This window comes from Quercus robur, chromosome 4 (assembly GCF_932294415.1).
Source record: "Quercus robur chromosome 4, dhQueRobu3.1, whole genome shotgun sequence".
In the NCBI taxonomy this organism is placed as follows: Eukaryota; Viridiplantae; Streptophyta; class Magnoliopsida; order Fagales; family Fagaceae; genus Quercus; species Quercus robur.
In genome coordinates this window covers 8,541,738-8,548,481 of record NC_065537.1, presented here as the reverse complement: position 1 = coordinate 8,548,481, position 6,744 = coordinate 8,541,738, and the positions used below count along the sequence as shown (strand labels likewise).

General features: G+C 32.0%; 1 long non-coding RNA gene across 1 annotated transcript; it reads right to left on the bottom strand.

Annotated features, from left to right (window-relative positions):
• Positions 1 to 401: 401 nt before the first annotated feature.
• On the bottom strand, positions 402 to 6,253 carry LOC126720510 (uncharacterized). The gene is made up of 2 exons (XR_007653465.1): positions 5,717 to 6,253; positions 402 to 612 (listed from the first exon to the last, which is right to left on the bottom strand). It is a non-coding gene; the product is annotated as an uncharacterized LOC126720510 (long non-coding RNA).
• Between the last annotated feature and the right edge of the window lie 491 nt (positions 6,254 to 6,744).

Sequence of the window (6,744 nt, the reverse complement as noted above, 5' to 3'; positions counted from 1 at the left end):
AAAAAATAATAATTTTATTGGGGGTCTAAATAAGCTCTTGTGTTTTCACACAAATCCGAGTTTTCAGGAACAAATCATAAAGCGTTACACATCTTTATCTATAGTAGCATGCTAAAACATAAGCTAAAGAAAGAAACTTGTGAATGCAAAATCAAGTCGAGAAACAGGGTTTCATCCAGCTTCAGCTAGTTGGGAGAAAGCAACACAGTTCAAATTCCACAACTATCATTATCAAACCCATTTATGATTCCCAGCCAAGACTCAAAACACTCACACAATACACAACTATTAAATAAACAAAGGGGGACGAAAAAAAAAAACCTTAAGGCCCGTTTGAATTGAGGGAAGAGGGAGGGAGAGTGGAGGGGAGAGGAGTAAAGTAGAATTAGCTGAAAATAGACTATACGACTAAAATTCCAACATTATAGTTCCCATTTTGCTACCACATACTACACCATCCAAGTTTTAATACATAATCATCCAAAACACTTAAAACAATATTCCATAATACATACCCGTAATAGTATAAAACCACTACCATCCAATAGTATAGCCCCGATAGTAAGGATGGATAAATCTGCGCTGCTGCTCTGATTTTTTGTTGTCGTCCATCTACATAACAAAACCAAAATAATGGAGTATTAGAAGCAATACCACATTCTCCAGTGCCTGAAACAAATACGAAGCCTAATAAACTACAATGGAAATGTGATTGCATTTTACTAACCAAAAAGAATCAAATTGCTGATGTTCGATTAATCGATTATCATGTAGTTCGAGCATTTTATCATGTAACATTTAGTACAAAAAAATATTAATTAACAAAGGAGCTCCAAACAGAGAATAAGTCAAATAGATATCCAATGCCAATGGCAAGTTAACAATACTAATCCTTATTGTTAAATAACAAAAGAATTTCCAGCTTTTATTCACACACACACAAATATATATATATGAATTTCTATTGATGGAGTTTACTAGTTTGAGATATATGGTCCAATGTGATATAAAGTCTTTTAGTATAATAATCACTCTTAGGCTTATAGAAATGGTGTTAGATTAACCTTTATATATATATAAATGGTGTTAGCTATGATTGCAAGGTGAAGAAAAGACAGAGTTAGAGAACTCCTTGTTTGAGCTCTCAATTAAAACCACAAGCTGATTGTCAGAAGCTCTATGTGGAGTCCTATTGCTAATGTTTTAAAATGGACTCCAAAAATCATTCAGACAGAAAGATTTAATAGTTGCACAAACAATCAAAGGATATCAACATTGTCCGTAAGGATCATAACAAGTATTACTGTCTTGTAGCTCAAAACTAATTACGAAGTGAAAAATGCTAAAATAATTTATTAATCATTAACATGATTTATAATTTATTAACAATTATTTTAAAAGCATTCCCTATTACCTTTGTTTTTCCATTTTCTTTGTTTAATGTCTTTCCTCAATAATGGCATAGATCAAACCACAGTTTTTATTACTCAATGTGACGCGCGGTAATGTGACGCATGGTCACGGGAGAAGTAAGAGACGCAATCATTGTAGGTCAATAATTGGTAACCTTTTTAAATAATATATTCATGCAAAAAAAAAAAAAAAAAAACCTTATTATAATATAATGGGCGCCATCTTTTGTCATTAAAAAAAAAAAAAAAAAATACCTCTCATCTAGCCAATCTTCTATCGGCTTCGGTGGCGGCTATACATGCAAATTAGGGTGGTCATAATATCACCCTAACTTGGAAATATATATACTTGTCAAAAAAATATTATACGCTAAACTAATCTTGTAACCATCAAAATAAAAATTATGAACACCTTGACTTGAGAATTACAAAAATTGGGGTTCAACAAAAATAAAAATAGTGCTACTATATTTGCAACATTTTCACGATAATTTTATAACAAATCTAATGTAGTAAGTTATTACTGATTCTAATTTGAGCTAAATACTAATATTATTTTTTTACCCACCAATAACAACTTTTTGTATAAGATTTAGTGTAAAAATGTTGTGGACGTAATATTATTCCAAAATTAATTCTGCCTCAAAACATAGTTCTCAATCCTTTTTTTTTTCTTAAAGCTTAAATGACGACAATAAATATTAGATCAAATAACAGCAAACAAAAACCAAACAAAAACAAAGCAAGACCAAACAACAAGTAAAAAAATTATTCAACAAAAAGCCTACTATAAAACAAAAAGATAAAATTTGTAGCTCGTTTAACCTATTCAATAAAAATAATTTCTAATTTCATTTTTCCTTAAAAAATGGTAGAGCCACCATTGATCTTGTGGTAATTTAAATTTCTTAGTGACCGCCTTAAAAAAAATTCCTAGAGCTGCCATTGATCGGCCTAACAATGAAAGCACCGCTCTTGTCAAGCATCTTTATATTTGGGGTAATATATTGTATTAAGCAGTTTATATCAATTGTACTCGATTATATATATATATATATATATCACTCGTACTCAAGTTTTATATATCAAACATATATCCTCGTATCAATTGAAAAGTGGGGATGACCACTTGAGATAAATTTATATACTTTTTTGTTCTTTAGTTGAGAAGTTCATATTTATTTTCATATTTCCGTGTCTTACTACCTATTTAGTTGTGTAAGGCCAAATGGTTTCATCAGTAAAACCAGCATAAATCGAAATTGGCATAGAGATGATCTTTTTGGCAATATCAGCATCATGAAGTCGCAGCTTCACTAGCATTTTTGGTTTACGTACAGGAATTTACTACTCCAAAAGGTTTATGGTACAATTAATGCCCTAAAAACCTTTATTGGCAGTCTCTAGCATCTTCCACCAAAAGTTAATTTGATTTGTCATGTACAATAGGAAACAGACGAGTAAGTATAGTCTATTATAAGTTTTATCATCATTAGAAGTTTGACCTTGATACGTTGGCAAGCACCTTCCACCAAAAGCAGTAGGTCACATGTTTGAGCGCAAAAATTGCAGAGATTTTTATGGATACTTGTATTGTGATTATATAAACCTACTTTTCCCTCATTGACATAGAAAAAAAGTTAAAAGGCACTTCCCTGATTCCAAGTTCCAACTTTAAAGAAACAGATGCCGAGATAGAAAAAAACAAAAGGTAAAACTATATTATTGATCTCTAAAGTTTGCTAACAAAACATTATTAGTCTCTAAAGTTTGCTAATTGGTCATTCTGTTAATAGATGTTAGTCTCAATATGGAACTACAATGTAGCATTAAATTTAATATTAAGAAAATTAAAACACATCCATTCAATATTTGGATTAATATCTTATTTTGATTGCTAATAATTATGAATTGGTTGTTTTTGTTTCTTTATTTAATAATATAAAACATATTCTTATAGTTAATTGAGATTGATAGAAATGAGTTCAAACAATTGGGAATTAATGAATAAATTATGTGGACCAAAGATTGCTGAGTAAATTGAATTAGGTATTAAAAAAATATATTACAACTTATGTATATATTAGATTTTGTAGGATTTTTTTTTACAATTATTTATTTATTTTGTTATGAGTGTCAATTAACATTTTTAAAGCTAATTTTTTAATATATATATATATATATATTATAAAAGTTTGGAGAATGTTAACCAGCATGTTAAGTGCAGAAGAGACAAAATATTTGTCAGAAAAAATCAAATAAAAATTTGAAATAATACTACAAGACTGAAAAAGTGACATAAATTAAAAAAAAAAAAAAAAAAAAAAAAAAAAAGAGAAAAGTTACGTCAGATAAAACTGTCCTTAACGGGCACCGTGCGGTGCCCGTTAACACAACCCTAAAAGTTTTGATGAATTGAATTTTTGACTAGGCCACTATATGATTACAACCCATCAGTTTTATTAAGTTATTAGCATTCTGTTACCAACGGAATACTTTTAAGTATGTGCTTTTAATAAAAGTAAGCCTACCACAAACACAAAGACTGTTTCTTCCAGCTTGCCAAGGGCTTCTCCAATCTCCATTCGTTTAATGAAAGAATTTTAAATTGAGGCAAGCTTAAAAGAACCTAACTGCATATACAATAGTAATTTCTGGGAAAGATACAACCCACTTTACGACATAAAAGACCATCTAACTGATCCACACCTTGTCAAACACCAATATAAAGAAACATTTCACCCAAATAGTCAAATAAAAGCACTCCAAAACTAAATTCAACACCCCCACTCAGGGCCGGTTCAACAAATTTGGGGGCCTTAGGCGAAAACTTTATGCAGAATTTTTTTTAATTATTTAAATATTAATTAGATAATATTTACTTAATTTTTAATTTCTTTAATATTTAGTATCTATTTATCATTCTCTTTGAGATACAAAATTATTAATTAAATTTTTACATTTAAGTTTTATTAATATTTTCTTTTAATATCACTTAATCTTTTAGTAATAATTTGTAATTAAAATAAAACATGATCTGTAATAGAAAAATTATTAATTTTATGGAATAAAAAATTATTTATCACATAGCTTAACAAATTAATTTTAATACAAAATATATTATCCTAAACTTATAATTTTATTAAATTAAGACAACACTCTACCTGTAACAAATTAATGACTTTCTAAATGGATGGGAAAAAAAAAAAGCAAAAAAAAAAAAAATAGACTTGATGTAGGTTGAAAATAGAAGCACTAAAATAAAGTTGAATGCTTATGTAAACATGTAACTATAGTCTTGATGTAACTATAGTCCGCAAATTGCAATTCACGTTTCTCAAAAAAAAAAAAAAATTCTGCAATTCACATGGATTCTGACTTTTGATAACTCTTGCTGATTGACATGATAACTCATAGCATAGAAAAAGGTGGAATGCTTTCCAGCTATAAACAATAAACATGTACAACTTGTACTTTGGAGAAAAATATTAAAAATTTTAGAAGTCTAGTAAAATGTTCTGGGTGTTGACTATGACTAGATAGTGTTTCATTCCAATTCCTTAACAAAAGAAGAGAGAAACCCAAATCAGTGAAACTCGGCAACAAGTAAAAAAAAAAAACCTTGTAGCAAGAAGAATAAAAGGAAAGGAGGAGCAAATAGAAGAAAACCTGAATGAAGATCAAAGAAGAGTAGCTTGCCAACAACGAAGAATGCTATAAAAATAGAATGAAGATGGAGACTAGAGAGAAGCAAGGTAAGCAGGGGAAAAAAATACTAATCGGTACTATATTTGATTTCTAGAGATTTAAGATGAAGAGAGAATGTTATTTTTCTGTTTGTTTTTTCCTATAGATTCAAGTAATAAATGTTAGTTTCTATCAATGAAGTTATTTACAAAGCTATTAATTCAGATTTTAAATAGAAACATTATCTCTTCAATTTCTATGTTTTGGGAAAGGGGGCTTTAATTTTTTTTTTATAAACCGTCGGTTACAAAGGGGCCTAATTTTCTCTCTTCAAGCGTCCTTAATTTTCGCTCTTCATATCAATTTATTTCTATTAGTGGCGCCTTAAATTTTTTTTCCTAGGTGAAGGAGCCGGAATTAATTTGCATCGGGGGACTTCTTTTATCTGGGGACCTTAAGCCAATGCATCAATTGCTTCTATGGTTGAGCTGGCACTGCCCCCACCCCGGCGCGGGGGGAAAAAAAAAAAGAACCTCGTCACTCAAATACTCTGATACTCAGATCGGACCAAACGGTAAAAACTGTGAAAAAAAAAATCCAGATAGGAAAAAAATTACCTTCACCAGTCACTATATATGGTGGTCAATGTGTGATTTAGACCCGCAGCCTTGTACCTAGCTCCTGTGTCCGCTCTGCGACTTCTTCATTCAGGACGGGAATTGGCGGCACAACCACTACCTCAGACGGGTTTCGTAGAGAATTGTAAATTCTCATAGCGATGGTGGTTATTATTGTTAGAACCAAGATACCCACCAGAATGAGCAGCGTGGGTAGTAGTTGTGGTAGACTTGGTGGTGGCCATGTGTTGTCTGGTGGTGACAGAGGTATGGGTGGTGGTGGTGGTGATGCACTGATAGGCGGCGAATCGGGCAATGGCGGAAACTCAAATGCTGGCGCTGGCGGCGGTGGAGTAAGGGGGGAAAATGGGGGTAAGGGTGGAGGCAGAGTGGGGGGTGGAAATGGTGGGGAGGGTGGTGGTGGTGATGCGATGCTGGTGGTGGGGGTGGCAAACATGGTAAAATATTTGGATTTTGGAGATGGAGGTGAAGGTGAAGGTCATCTGCTCTGAAATAGCCACAAAGCCATGCCTTTTAACGTTGTATGTGTTTGGGAACTGAGGCTTAGGTGCAGTTTGGATAGGGCGTTTGCCCGTCTGCGATTTCTTCTTTTCTTTTTCTTTTTCTTTTTCTTTTTCTTTTTTTTTTTTTTTTTTCAGCCGCAAGTCAGCTGTGAACAGTGCACTTGTGCACTGTTCACGGGTCCCACAAACTCCACTTTTTATCAATTTTTTCATTAAAAATGGGTCTCACAGTACTATTCACACATTTAAAAATTATTTTACTACAGTATTTTCAGTTTTCAGTTTCAGCAAAGTAAGTTCTATCCAAACAGACCCCATTTGGATACCGCATTGCGTTTGCTGCGTTTAGTTTCTGCATTTTTTCCTTTTTTTTTTTTTTTTTTTTGCACGCGTTCCCCCCACCCCCCCCCAAGCGATTACTATTTATGTACTGTTATGTACAGTAGTCACAACTTTTGATCAGTTTTTTGTGAATAGTACATTTATATACTATTCATGGACCCA